The 14752-nt window shown below is 36.6% G+C and overlaps 2 protein-coding genes across 4 annotated transcripts in view; one reads left to right on the top strand and one right to left on the bottom strand.

Moving 5' to 3' along the window:
• The window catches only part of LRRC8B (leucine rich repeat containing 8 VRAC subunit B), a 37281-nt gene extending 27896 nt beyond the window's left edge, over positions 1 to 9385 (bottom strand). The window contains exon 1 of one of the 2 annotated variants that reach the window (XM_053693925.1): positions 9324 to 9385. The gene's annotated coding sequence lies outside the window, so the exon portion shown is untranslated. Of the gene's footprint in view, positions 1 to 8952; positions 9256 to 9323 lie in introns of those variants that run through there. The other variant, XM_053693926.1, reaches the window with a different exon arrangement.
• A 246-nt stretch (positions 9386 to 9631) lies between these two features.
• Positions 9632 to 14752, top strand: part of KYAT3 (kynurenine aminotransferase 3) — a 45070-nt gene continuing 39949 nt past the window's right edge. The window contains exon 1 of one of the 2 annotated variants that reach the window (XM_053693923.1): positions 9632 to 9718. The gene's annotated coding sequence lies outside the window, so the exon portion shown is untranslated. The remainder of the gene's footprint in view (positions 9719 to 14752) is intronic. The other variant, XM_053693924.1, reaches the window with a different exon arrangement.

The raw sequence follows: 14752 nt of genomic DNA, 5'->3' as shown, positions 1-14752 counted from the left end.
ATTTCTATTATTGAATTGTTTCATACTCTCTGCATCCTTTGTTGAAAAGTATACCTAGGTAGGCTCAGAAGCTGCTGATTGGTGGATAGCTTTCAGCTAGCTCACAGTAGTGAATTACTGCTTCTTCAACAAAGGATACCAAAAGAATCAAGCAAATTAGATCATATAAGTAAAAGTGGAAAGCTGTTTAAAATTGTATGCTCTGTCTGAATCACAAATGTTTTTTTTGGGATTCATGTCCCTTTAAGTATAATGTTGATAACCCTAAATAACCTTCACATTTTGACGCTTGATGTGCAGCACATAATGTTACCAGTCAGTGCCTAAACGTAATGAACTGAATAAAACAATCGTCTGTTAGGGTTAGTAGCTAATCTAATTACATCAGGAAGCACGCTGGGTCTGCTTCATGATTCATGCCCCTAGGCCTCACCGTGGCATATGTCCAACACGTCTCTAAAAAGGGACACTGAACCCAAAAAGTTTCTTTTGTGATTCAGATAGAGCATGCAATTTTAAGCAACTTTCTGATTTACTCCTACTATCAATTTTTCTTCGTACTCTTGCTATCTTTATTTGAAAAAGAAAGTCCAGAACCTTGAACAGCACTTGTTTATTGGTGGATGAATTTATCCACCAATCAGCAAGAACAACCCAGGTTGTTCACCAAAATGAGACGGCATCTAAACTTACATTCTTGCTTTTCAAATAAAGATACCAAGAGAATGAAGAACACTTGCTAATAGGAGTAAATTAGAAAGTTGCATGCTCTATCTGAATCACAAAAGAAAAAATTTGGGTTCAGTGCCTCTTTAATGTCTATGTTTTATAACTATCTCCCTCTCTCATCTAGATGTCCACTGGCTGTACATTTAAAGTGATATAAAACCCCCAAATTTGCTTTTGCAATTTAGACAGCGCATACTATTAAAGGAGCAGTCAACACATTAGATTTGCATAATCAACAAATGCAAGATAACAAGACAATGCAATAGCACTTAGTTTGAATTTCAAATGAGTAGTAGATTTTTTTATAACAAATTTCAAAGTTATGTATATTTCCACTCCCCTTGTACCATGTGATAGCAATCAGCCAATCACAAATGCATATACGTATAGTCTGAATTCTTGCACATGCTCAGTAGGATCTGGTGACTCAAAAATTGTAAATATAAAAAGACTGTGCACATTTTTTTTAATGGAAGTAAATTGGAAAGTTGTTTAAAATGACATGCTGTATCTGAATCATCAACATTTAATTTAACCTGAGTGTCCCTTTAAAAAATAAATAAATTCTATTTTACTCCTTCGTTCCTATGGTATTCTTTGTTGAAGGGATACCTAGGTAGCATCTGGAGCACTACATAGCAGGAAATAGTGCTGCCCTCTAGTGCTCTTGCAAAACTGCTGCCATATAGTGCTCCAAACATGGTCTCTCCTGAGGTACCTACCTGATTTTCATTAAAAGATACCAAGAGACAGAAGGCTATTTGATAAGAGCAGTAAATTAGAAAGTTGCTTAAAATTGCATCCGCTATGTGAATCATGAAAGGGAAATTTTGGGTTCAGTGTCCCTTTAAAGTTATTAGGAATTGTGTCATATTTCTGAGCAATATGTGCAGAGAAACCATATCTATAATAAGCATAATGTTATCTATATGACACAGGAACTGTGAAAAACTGTCAAAATGCACCGAGATAAGAGGCGGTGTTCAACGGTTTAGAAATCAGTTTGAGCCTACCTTGGTTTAGCTTTCAAAAAATAATACCAAGAGAACAAAGCAAATTTAACCCCTTGAGTGCCAACGACGGCTCTGAACCGTCCCAGAGTTTCCCACTCTGACGCTAACAACGGTACAGAGCCGTCGCTAGCACTCTCCCACCTTGAGGGAGATCTGGGGGCTCCCACCCGCAATAACATGATGACGTCACAGCACAACTTTATTTATACTTAACAATGTTAAGTATAGGAGCAGGGGGCATGCTGCTTAGAAGCCTGTATCTCAGGCATCTAAGCAGCTACAGACCCCCAAGACCTACCATTGGAAAGGTAATTGCCTAACCTTTCCAACAGTGTAAGTCTTGGGGGTCTGAAAAAAATAAAATAAAAAGTTTAAAAAAAATTGTTCAAAACATAAAAAATAAAACATTAAAAATTCTTATCACCCAGGTGGGAAAATGCTTAGCACTCAAAGGGTTAATTATAAAAGTAAATTGAAAAGTTGTTTAAAATTGCATGCCCTATCTGAATCATGAAAGATAAAAAAAAATAGCTTTGACTAGATTGTCCCTTTAAGGACAGTTATAAATAGGTCACTAGAGTGTGCAGCCAAAAGTGGGAGCTAGCTGAACACATCTGGTGAGCCAATGATATGAGGCAAATTTGTGTAGCTAATAATCAGTAGCTAGCTCCCAGTAGTGCACTGCTGCTCCTGAGCTATTCAGTGAAGGATACCAAGACAATTAAGTACAATTTATGTTATTTAAAGCAACAATAAATTAAACATTCATGATTTAGATAGAACATGCAACTTTAAACAACTTTCCAATTTACTTTTATCATCATATTTGGTTGATGCTCTTGTGATCCTTTGTTGAAGCATAAACCTAGGTATTATTATTATCGGTTATTTGTAGAGCGCCAACAGATTCCGCAGCGCTAGACTGCTAGGAGTTTAGGAGCATGCACGTGTCTTTAGCATTCTATTGCAGCAGTATTTGCAACATTGTATAACACTGCAATAAACAGGTGCCAGATCGATTAAAACGTGCACGCTCGTGAGCTCACCTAGGATTACTCTTTAACAAAGGATACCAAGAAAACTGAGCAAAATTCATAACAGAAGTAAATTGTAAAGTTGTTTAAAATGTCCATCTTAGTTTCATTTTTAATTTACTGACCCTTTAATCCCTTTTTATTGGGCCAGAAAACATTTTAATAATTACACACACGCATGGAAAGAGTAACAATATTATTTGTATTTTCCCCCCACAATGAAAACAAACACAATTTCTAGATTACTGATTTATATCAAACAATGTTCATCCCAGTACACAATATGTAATCCACACATGACCCAAAATGATTTTCTAATAGAAAATAAATTGGTTTTTAGAGATGCGTGGTTTGTTTATGGTTTGATGGGGTAACGTATCTGGTTTTTAGAAAGCGCTAATAAAATAAAGCATCTACATTTACGGGGAATAAGTACAATGTTTGTCAAAATGATGAAAAATGTTTTTTTATTTGTTTCCAAGGCTGGTAAAGGGTTATTATGGTCATAAAATGATATGTTCCAATTCATTACAGCACAAAGGGGTTGAACGCACTGTTAAAGGGACACGAAACCCACATTTCTTCTTTCATAATTCAGAGAGAGAATACAAATTTTTAAAAAAGCTTCCAATTTACTTCTATTATCAAATTTGCATTTGTCTTATGTTGTTCTTTTGTTGAAGAGATATCTAGATAGGTATGGTGCACGTGTATGAAAAACTACATGACAGGAAATAGTTCTGACATCTAGTGCATACAAAGAGAGAAGCGCTCTACCAGGAAAGAACGACAGCTCACTAGCTTGTTCTATGGCGGTTTATCACCTAGGAGCAGCCTCTTTTAGCCCTGTTGTGCTTTTCACAGAGGAAATGCTGCCCTCTAGTGTTCTCGCTAATGTATAACTTTTTTCCCTCTAATTGTATGCTCTGTCTGAATCTTAAAATAATATTTTTGGTTTCATATCCCTTTAATTGTTTGTTTAATCCATTTGTGAGGGTTAAAAACATAGATCTGTTGCATTAGAGCATTTCATTTTCCCACTATAAAGGCCCTTTAGTAATGGAAATATACGTACATCAGAAAATGTAAAAAACAGAATGCAATCTATGGGGCCCATTTATCAAAGGGCTTGCGGACCTGATCCGACACTGCGGATCAGGTCCGCAAGACCTCGCTAAATGCGGAGAGCAATACGCTCTCCGCATTTAACATTGCACCAGCAGCTCACAAGAGCTGCTGGTGCAACGCCGCCCCCCTGCTGACTCGCGGCCAATCGGCCGCCAGCAGGGAGGGTGTCAATCAACCCGATCGTATTCGATCGGGTTGATTTCCGGCGATTTCTGTCCGCCTGCTCAGAGCAGGTGGACAGGGTTATGAAGCAGCGGTCTTTAGACCGCTGCTTCATAACTTGTGTTTCTGGCGAGTCTGAAGACTCACCAGAAACACGGCCCTTCAAGCTCCATACGGAGCTTGATAAATGGGCCTGTCAGTGCGCACTTGCAATTTCTAGGCTTGACAAATGTTTCTCTGTTTAACTAAATTCTTATCTCAAAAATGTATCCGTACGTGGATATGCGTCTCCTGAATGCCATCTAAATATTGTATTGCCGATGATACTATGGCACCAATGTGTGCAACAATGTGTAACATACCTAAAAGCATTGTTGTGAACACTGGTGCCATAGAGATCTACAGACACGTGACTTTAATTTATTTTCTTCCAGCCTAATCCATTTGTTCACAAACCGCAGGTAAAAGAATAACCGTGTCTCTTACCCTTTTGTGCAGAACAGCCAGAGAAGTGATCATTACGTCTAGGTCATCGCTTGCATTGGTAATAAAATCCACAGGATAGAGCTCTCTCTTTTCTTACTAACTCATCATGTCACTATAACGGTCTCCCTAATATCTCATCCTGGATGTCCTCTCACTACCTTAAAGGGACAGTCAAGTCCAAAATAAACTTTTATGATCCAAATAGGGCATGCCATTTTAAACAACTTTCCAATTTACTTTTCTTAGTTGAAAGCTAAACCTAGGTAGGCTCATATGCCAATTTCTCAGACCTTGAAGGTTGTCTCTTATGTGAATGGATTTTAAGTTTTTCACCACTAGAGGGTGTTAGTTCATGTGTGTCACATTGATAGCATTGTGCTCATGCCCGTGGAGTTACCTAGGAGTCAGCACTGATTGGCTAAAATTAAAGTCTGTTAAAAGAACTGAAATAAGGGGGCAGTCTGCAGACGCTTAGATACAAGGTAATCACAGAGGTAAAAAGTTTATTAATATAACCATCCCAGAGGCAGAACTTTTCTTCACTTTCTGCGATGAGATTGTTTTTAGTGAAAATTTTTCTGCAGGTCATTTTTAAATAAAATTCAATTTTAAATTAGACAGCTACACTAAGGCACAAGTTCAATTGCAGTGTTGGTTAACTGAAGAATAAAGCCATTTTTAACATTTTATAATATAGTGCAGTAGTTGAAAATTGCTTTGCAAATTAGCTGCATACAAACAAAATTTTTTTTTAACATGTCTCTTGAATCTGTTTCCTTTTCTCTTGGTCTATCATAGAAATGTAATAATAAAAAAGATGCAATGCTCATACTAACGTCTTACATTCAGAATACACAGCTTTACAGACTGGGAAAGGCTAGGGGGGCGGGATTGAAAAAATCTGAGACCCAATCAACAAGCAATGTGTGGCTGCATATTTAACTGCTCACTTCAAACAGCACTTTGCTCTGGATGCGCTGTGTTAAGGAAAACTTACACAGTGCAGCCAGAGCACAGCTCAGTTTGAAGAGAACAGTCTAATGTGGAGCAGCACTACAAAGTAAAAGCGCTAACAGTTCCTGCATATGTTCTGTTCTTTCTGCAGATATGCTGCATTTTCTGTGATAACATCTCAGATCACTGTATGTTCTGCCTTGGGGATAACCATGTTTGTGCAAAACTGGTGAATGGGTAATAAAGGGATTATCTACCTTTTTAACAACAACAACAATTCTGGTGTTGACTGTCCCTTTAAGCTAAATCTCTCCAAAACTGAGCTCTTCATTCCCCACCCCTTCTTCCAAAATCTCTATCCCCCAAGTTTCTATTACTGTTGATAATAACATTATTACCCCTATCCTGCATGCCCGATGTCTTGAGGTTCACACTTGACTCAGACACTTTGCCACTTCCTCACACAAGACACAACTAAGATTTGAATCCACTCTCTTGTTTCCCACCTTGATTATTGCAACTCCATCCTCTCTGGTCTTCCTAACTGCAGTGGATTTCCTTTATAATCCATACTAATGCCTCTGCCAGGCTGATTTTCCTTACACGTCGCTCCTCATCTGCTGCACTTCTCTGCCAATCCCTTCACTGGCTTCCTCAAACCTCCAGAACAAAACACACTCTAACATACAAGGCCCACAATAACACTGCTCTCCCTATATCTGAGACCTCATATCCAGATACTCTTCCTTCTTTCCCCTTCACTCTGCTCATGACCTCCTCTATAGTTACCTCTTCACATTCCCGTTTACAGGACTTCTCCAGATTGGCCCCTATCTTGTAGAATTCTCTGCCTCGCTTTACAAGACTCTCCTCTAGTTTTGAAAGTTTCAAGCGCTCCTTAAAGACTCCAATGTTCAGGAATGCATACAATATACACTAATATTTTCTAACCTCCATTCCTCTTCTCCTTTTATCATCCCCTGAACCCCCTTAGCATGTAAGCGTATGAGCCCAGCTGTTCTTTAGATCACAACATTCATGAGAGCTGATTTACAACAGTGCAACTCTTGGCAGGGACCTCTACCCTTTTGTCTTCCATAAATGCTACCTTGCATATCATATTTATGTCTATAGCGCTGCAGAATCAGTTGGCGCTCTACAGATAATAATAGTAGTAATATTAATTGAATCAATCACAAATAATGAATTTAAAATGTGCAGCCCGTCATAGATAAATAACTAAGTGAATGATACAGAAACATACAATTGCACTAAAATCTAAAGATAACATATTTCCATGGCAACATATCCTCTGAACCTATAAAGATTTGCCTACTCCTTTTGTGTCATCACTAGAGTTCAAATGGGCAGGACCCTGAGAAAATGTGAAGAGAACAGAATATGGAGGTTTGAATATTATTGTTTTCATTTGTTTAAAGGACATTTGCAAATATAAAATGATCTAATTAGAACAATATATTATTACACTAATGTTCCTCAGTATATCGGTTTTCCTCTGCAAAGGGTGTAGACACAAAAGAGTTACCTGCGGAAGGAAGACTGAACAGGGCACAACCAGTGATTTGCTGCCATATTTACATCATATTATAGAAGTTATCGACGATGATTACTAGGAGAAGGAAGTAGGTAAGACAAAAGAGGTACAGTGCAGGCGGATCTTCGTTTTTTATTTTTAAATATCGGATACTGTTATCTCGAGTGTTGACTGTCCCTTTAAAGTGATGGTAAATCCTGGTGTTTCAAAAACCGTGCCAAGGCCTCAACGGCTCTGGACATCCACGGCACAGCACTCTGAGGTGACGTTTCCACCTCTAAACCAATAGCCGTGCTAGTCATATGGCACTGTTATATATGCTAGCAAGGCTATTGGTTTAGAGGTGGAAATGCTGTGCTGTGGGCGGCCAGAGCCGCTGAGTTTAGTGAGGAGGCAGAGGGTAAGTTTAGCACACCTTTTTATAAAGTGAAGACTGAAAGTTCTATTTATTTCCAGTGATGGTAAATCCTAGCGTTTTTGAAACGATAAGATTCACCATCATTTAAAACTAATTTAATGGCTGCTTTGCAGAGGTTAAACACATTATCTAGGGTCAGAAATGCAAAACAAATGATGTGCTCTAACAAATTAAAGCATGTAATCTTTGCGTTAGGATGTTCCTTTAATTAATCTACTGATAAAGAGAAGACAATACAAGGAGTGTGTTTTCGTAGTTATAATACACACCCACACCTGGAATGTCATTCTGAACCTGTTACCTTTGAGTTATCACATGTGAGTTTTTTTGGCATACAGGCATTTTTACAATATGAAAAAACAATAAATAAAAATAGATTTTTTTTTTTTTAAATGCTTCACATCATACAATCTGTACATACTGAATGTTGCTATGATACAAGATTCAGCAAGCTTTCTAGTTTTAAATGACAGCTTGTGACAATTATTGCTCAAGTAGAAAAATACATTAAAGGGACACTGAACCCAATTTTTTTCTTTCATGATTCAGATAGAGCATACAATTTTAACCAATGTTCAAATTTAATCCCATTATCAATTTTTCTTCGTTCACTTGCTATCTTTATTTGAAAAATAAGGCATCTAGGCTTCTTTTTTGGCTCAGACCTATGGACAGCACTTTTTTATTGGTGGATGAATTTATCCACCAATAAGCAAGAATAACTCAGGTTATTCACCAAAAATGGGCCGGCATCTAAACTTACATTCTTGCATTTCAAATAAAGATACCAAGAAAATGTGATAATAGGAGTAAATTAGAAAGTTGCTTAAAATCGCATGCTCTATCTGAATCACAAAAGAAAAATTTGGGGTTTAGTGTCCCTTTAAAGAGAAATATTACATAGGGCACTGTGGTTGCAAATGAGGATGTGTATTGAAATCTACTGACACTGCAACTTCTGTGCATAAAAAGAAACCCTTTAAAAATGAATATCAATTAGATCAAGGCTGTGACAAAGAAATATATTTAAATTTTCTCAACACCATGGATATATAATCCTAGAAGTTGCCCCTTTAATGTCCCATTAAGACCTCTCTGGCATGCAATGTGTTAAATCATTTATGCAAAATAATTTCAATTTAGGACAGAAAATACAAAACTTCCCAATGTCACAAGGAGATAATTAGATGCAATTAGAAGCCATTGTCTCTTCTACAGGGTACCTATATGTACTTTTTTCTCCCTAAACCTCTCATTTCAAATAAAGATCTATAATTAAATAAACATGGTTCTATTCTATTACTAGTGAAGACTTCTCTACAACAGTTCACATTTATTTTTATGGTGAATTATTTGAAACAAACCTTAAATATTTAAAATACATTTACAATACACAATCTATATGGTTAAAGGGATAGTATGGGAAGTGGTATTTAAAACAACAAGAAGACAACACCATATGATAAAACTCACCTTCCCAGCTAATGATCCAGTTCAGCTTCTGGTATAAACTGGTCCCCATACAAACAGCTATCATGAATGCACTTTGCCCCCTTTGTTCACTGACACAATATAACACAACATCATTATAATATCCCCACAACCCTCTCAGCATATGTTGCAAAACCTGCACTCATTTTATCTCCTAATCTAAATGTCTAAAAAAAAATAAATTCAAAATGCACCTTAAAAAAAAATAACGTTACAAACTGATATAAAAAATATATATATTTTAAAGTGCAAGTATTAACCCTTTGGCTGCCAGTGCGGTTTGTAACAGACTTCTCTGCCTTTGGCAGCTGAGGGGTTAATGCCGTGACCGCAATAGTAACCTGAGCACTTACATGATTCACCTCACATCTTATTCCATAGGACTCTTTTGTTGGCCTCAGGCAGCTTCTTCCAGGCAGCAAACAGGAAATACAACAGCCAATGGGAGTAGTTAGTGGAAACAATACCTCTAGCCGATGCAATATTATTGCTCAGAAGGGCTGTCAGTCATTTTGCCGGACCCAATAGGGTTCAATCGCTGTCACTTAAAGTAATAGAAGTGCTTTGACAGTTAGAGAATATCATTGGTCAGCTAATATGTCATTCATTTTGTGATCCATTCACCGCTTTGCTGCACTGTAGTAGCAGCCTTCAGTCCCTCCCTTTCCTTTCATGCTTGAAGTTAAATCTGACAGTGCTGTGTAGCAGAAGGGCACAAGCAGATCCTAGATATTAACCCAAATAACCAGTAAGTAGCAAAGACTATAAGTCAGTGAAAAGTGTTATACTCTTACAATAAGTTAGTTTAAAGCATGCCATATCATCTATCTATTATAGCTCTATAACTATCATCTATCAAATCTATCTATCATATCTCTATCCATTTATCTATCTATCTATCTATCTATCTATCTATCATAGCTCTATAACTATCATCTATCAAATCTCTCTATCAATCATATATCTATCATCTATCTATCTATCTATCATATATCTATAACTATCATCTATCAAATCTCTCTATCAATTATCTATCTATCTATCATATATATAACTATCATCTATCAAATCTATCTATCAATCATATCTCTATCCATTTATCTATCTATCATATCCCTATCCATCATCTATCTATCATATATCTATAACTATCATCTATCAAATCTCTCTATCAATCATATATCTATCATCTATCTATCTATCATATACAGGTATACCCCGCTCATACAGCGGGTTAGGGACCCGAGCCCCGCTGTAAAGTGAAAACCGCCTTAAAGTGAAACAAGGCAGTTTTAGCTTTCTTTTCACTTGCCAGTGTGTTTAAAAACTTGAAAACGTGTTTGAACTAACTAATATATTAGGGGTGCAATAGTGCTACGTTTAGTTTAACACTAGCACAGCACAGTATTCAATAAATACTGTACCTGTAAAATAGTGACAATTACTGTAGTAAAATCTGCCAGACTATAACAATAAGACACAGATTGCACTGTAATGCTGTAAACAGAGTGAACTAAGCATAACAAAATGGTGCCAGTCACTTTTTTCGCAAACTCCCGAAGATTACAGAACCGTATCAAAATCCTTGAAGGTTGTACTTAAGCTCCCCAAAGCGCTGTATTAGCGAAGCGCTGTAAAGTGAAGCGCTGTAAAGTGAGGTATACCTGTATATAACTATCATCTATCTATCATATATCTATAACTATCATCTATCAAATCTCTCTATCAATTATCTATCTATCTATCTATCTATCTATCATATATATAACTATCATCTATCAAATCTATCAATCATATCTCTATCCATTTATCTATCTATCTATCTATCATAGCTCTATAACTATCATCTATCTATCAAATCTCTCTATCCCTATCTATCATCTATCTATCATATATCTATAACTATCATCTATCAAATCTCTCTATCAATCATCTATCTCTATCTATCATATATATAACTATCATCTATTTATCATATATCTATAACTATCATCTATCAAATCTCTCTATCAATCATATCTCTATCTACCTATCTATCTTTCTACCTATCATATTTCTATATATATATCTATATCTAGTCATCTATCAATCATCTATCTATCTATCCACATGGTAAAGAGTTTTTATAAACATAAATGTTTTGTAATCAATTAAAAACACATTTGTTAGCACAATTTAATGGATTTTGCAAATGCAAACCAGCCCAGGTGTGAAACATTTGAGGTATATTTCATTGTCACCTTCATTGTATCAAGTTTGTCTACGTCGGAACAACGCTCTGAGGTAAACAAATTCAAATCCTGTGATCGTGCACACGATCGCAAGATTTCAATGATGGGATCGGGTCAGTGGGGCGTCCCTGTGACGCTAGGCATGCCCTCCAGACCGCGATCACATCATAGAAGCACCTTTGGCTTTAGGACAGTCAACGGTATTGACGTTCTATTTCGTCCTAACGGCACTAAAGCCCAGTGTAATTATGACGAAAAGAACGGCATAACGGCGTTAAAAGGTTAAACACCATACAGCAAGTAATGAAAATAATAAGGGGGTGGTGCATACCAGAGATAACTGAAACAACAATGTACAGAGACAAGTGGGGTATCCCAATAAGGAGCAACCAGCACTTTAATGTGTGAGCTCCTGCACTGATCTAACTGATCACTTTGTAACATAACACATAATGTACATTGCATGTTTGTTTGCTATACTTTCAAATCATATTAAGTATGGGAATGTATGAGGTCTGTAGTATTTATTTAAAAGGGACATTTTAGTATAAAAATAACATCTTTATTTTATTAGAATAGTTTTATTTTAAAAATAAATCCTTCCTCTCTCCTCCTGTAACACCCCAGTGCTGCTGCAAAAAAAAAGGATCTGGGTTCTCTCGTGTTTAGCCTTGATAATAGAAGTAAATTGGAAACTTTTTTTTGTCTATCACAAAAGAAACATTTTAGGTTGATATCCCTTTAAAGGTTGAACCTAGGTAGACTCATAGGGGGCTCAGGAGTGTGCACTTGCATCACTGCTCCTTTGCTTACTCTTCATCAAATGATACCAAGAGAACAAATCAAATTTGATACTAGAAGTAAATTGGAAATTGTTTATAATTGCATCTTTAATTTTGACTTTATTATTCCTTTAATACAGTGTTTATTAAACCCAATCCTCTGGACCCTTAATGGACCATATATTTATTTTATCTTAACTTAAAGGGACAGTCTAGTTAAAATAAATCTTTCATGATTCAGATAGTTTATGCCATTTTAAACAACTTTCAAATTTACTTTTATCATCAAATTTGATTTGTTCTCTTGGTATTCTCTGTTGAAAGCTAAACCTAGGTAGGCTCATGTGCTAATTTCTAAGCCCTTGAATGCCGCCTCTTCTCTTAGTGCATTTTGACAGTTTCTCACAGTTAGACAGCGCAAGTTCATGTGTGCCATATAGATAATATTGTGCTCACTCCTGTGGACTTATTTCTGAGTCCGCTAAAAGTCTGCAGAGACTTAGAAGGCAATCACAGAGGTAAAAAGTACATTAATATAACTGTGTTGGTTATGCAAAACTGGGGAATGGGTAATAAAGGTATTTTCTACCTTCTTTAAACAATACAAATTATGGAGTAAACTGTCTCTTTAATGAGTGGAAGACATGGTGACAAAAAAGACAAATTATCTGTATTGTAATCAATAAACCAAGATCAATGCAGCAGACAGTATTACTGGAAGTCAAAATAAAAATGTCATGATTCACATAGAACATATAAGTAAAACTAAATCTACTTCTTTCTCTTGGAATCATTTAGCTAATTTTCATGAGCCCATACTGAGGTAACAACAAATATAACGTGAGATAAGGCTCCGTATGTATAACACATATGTCATGTGCTTCTGATGAAATTGTCACTAGAGCAGCTGACTATAAACAGCCATGGGCTGTCACATCTAATGTCACCTTGTGTACAAGCTGCCTGACAGTGTATACTGTTTGTGTTTGAACTACAAAGGTATTTTGCATCACTTTCAGCAGGTCTGCTTGCCCCCCAACTTCCTTATGTGCAGCGTGCCGGATCTGTTCTGGTTCGTCAGAATGTGTGTTTTGAAATGACTTTATTCATGGTTTACAAATTTTAAATGGATTTTGAGTTATTTTTTATATATACATCACAAATTAATCACTGTATTGCAAAAAGATCTACATACGAAATAACCAAAATGTGTATTACTATGGCTATTTATGGACTGCTATAACTAATTCATGCACATATCAACCAATCACAGTGCTTCATAGAATGAACTCTGGCTTCTCTGGGGGGTTTAGGAAAAACAAAAATACATTGCATAATTTAAATGTTTTTATATGGAACTAGGCGATAAGCCTGCCCAGAGGACAGTCTATGATTAAAAAACATAAACCCCCAAGCTAAAGTTACAAAAAATGAAGAAAGTAAAATTACAGAAAAAAATAAACAAAGCTGTCCAAAATAAAAAATGTAAACCTAAACTAATACCCCTATAAAAATAAAAAATCCCCCCCAAATAAAAACACCCCCTAATCTAATACTAAACTACCAAAAGCCCTTAACAAAAAGGGCCTTTTGTAGGGCATTGCCCTAAGTTAAACTGCTTTTTTACTTTAAAAAAATACCAATTACCCCCTAACAGTAAAACCCCCCACCCAACCAACCCCCCCAAAATTAAAAAACCTAACACTCAAAAAACCTAAGCTATCCAATGCCCCTAAAGGGCAATCCGCTCTTTTACAGCCCATTAAATCTCTACTCTTAAAAAACAAAACAAAAAAAAAACACAAAAATATTTTTTTTTTATAAGACTAAGTCCCAAATAGGTACTCACTGTTCCTTATTATCTTCTATCTTCAATCCGGAGAGAAGGCGGCACGGTCTTCCCCGATGCGTGAATCCAGAGCGGCGATCCTCAGCGGCGTGGAGGCTCCTCTTCATTCCGCTCTCCCCGGCGTACACTGAAAATTTAATGCAAGGTACCGCATTCAATTTGTGGTAACTTGCATTCCTTTTGGCTGAAATTTTGAAATCGGCCAATAGGATTAGAGCTACTGAAATCCTATTTGCTGATTTCAAAATTTCAGCCAATAGGATTGCAAGGTACCCACCAATACATATGGGGTACCTTGCATTCAATCTTCAGTGTGTGACGGATGATCGCATGAAGAGGAGCCTCCATGCCGCTGAAGACCGCCGCTGAGGATCCGTGCATCTGGGGGAGCAAGCTCCGCGCCACCTTCGCCGCAGGACTTCAGGAGTACCGATTTGGGGCTTAGTTTTAGGATTTTTTTTTTGATTAGGGATTTAATGGGCAGTAAAAAAGCTGAATGCCCTTTTAAATGCAATGCCCATACAAATGCCCCTTTAGGGGCAATGTGTAGCTTAGGTTTTTTTTTGTCTTAGGTTTTTTATTTTGGTGGGTGGGGGGTTTACTGTTAGGGGGGGCTTAGTATTTTTTAAATGCAAAAGAGCTGTTTAATTTAGGGCAATGCTCTACAAAAGGCCCTTTTAAGGGCTATTGGTAGTTTAGTTTAGATTAGGGGCTGTTTTTATTTTGAGGGGGGCTTTTTTATTTTTATAGGGGATTAGGTATAATTTTTTTTATTTTTGATTATTTTGTTTATTTTTTTCTGTAATTTTATGTTGGGTTTTATTTAAGTGTAACTTAGTATTGGGGTTAATTTAGGGGATATTAGGTTAGGGGGCTTAGTAATTAAATTAGTTATTTGCATTGTAGGGGGTTGGCGGTTT

The sequence above is a fragment of the Bombina bombina genome, chromosome 10 (assembly GCF_027579735.1).
Source record: "Bombina bombina isolate aBomBom1 chromosome 10, aBomBom1.pri, whole genome shotgun sequence".
Classification (NCBI taxonomy): domain Eukaryota; kingdom Metazoa; phylum Chordata; class Amphibia; order Anura; family Bombinatoridae; genus Bombina; species Bombina bombina.
This window is presented reverse-complemented; position numbering and strand designations above follow the sequence as displayed.